This window comes from Geospiza fortis, unplaced genomic scaffold (genome assembly GCF_000277835.1).
Source record: "Geospiza fortis unplaced genomic scaffold, GeoFor_1.0 scaffold488, whole genome shotgun sequence".
In the NCBI taxonomy this organism is placed as follows: domain Eukaryota; kingdom Metazoa; phylum Chordata; class Aves; order Passeriformes; family Thraupidae; genus Geospiza; species Geospiza fortis.
In genome coordinates, this window is record NW_005054365.1 from 2365513 (window position 1) to 2365924 (window position 412).

Consider the following 412-nt stretch of genomic DNA (forward strand, 5'->3'; position numbering starts at 1 on the left):
GTATACCTGTTGATACGAAAGCCAAAGTTAAATGTTAAAGACACACAGCTGAAAACAGAACTCCTAAAGAAGCTTCATCAATTTCAATGGAAAATGCTACTATCATTATTATTATTACTACCATTACTAGTGTTACTGTTTTAATTTCACTGTTACTATTTTATTTTTACCCTACATTTCCATCGGTTCTGCTGTTCACAATGCATTTATTTGGGAAATATGGAAGTTATCAGCAGAGCCATTTTCAGCACACCCTGATTTTAAGGAAAAAGCTTATGGACTGCCAAGAAGTCCTAAAAAGCCTCCAGAACCTCAGTTTTTCTAATCACATCCCAAGGAAAACTCACCTTGTCAGGACAAAGAGACACCCCAACCCCGCTCTCTGGGACAAGGACACGAGGAACACAAGACA

At 38.1% G+C, this 412-nt stretch overlaps 1 protein-coding gene across 1 annotated transcript in view; it reads right to left on the bottom strand.

Annotated features, from left to right (window-relative positions):
• Positions 1 to 406, bottom strand: part of HDHD2 (haloacid dehalogenase like hydrolase domain containing 2) — a 12850-nt gene extending 12444 nt beyond the window's left edge. The window contains exon 1 of the mRNA XM_005424185.2: positions 348 to 406. The gene's annotated coding sequence lies outside the window, so the exon portion shown is untranslated. The remainder of the gene's footprint in view (positions 1 to 347) is intronic.
• Between the last annotated feature and the right edge of the window lie 6 nt (positions 407 to 412).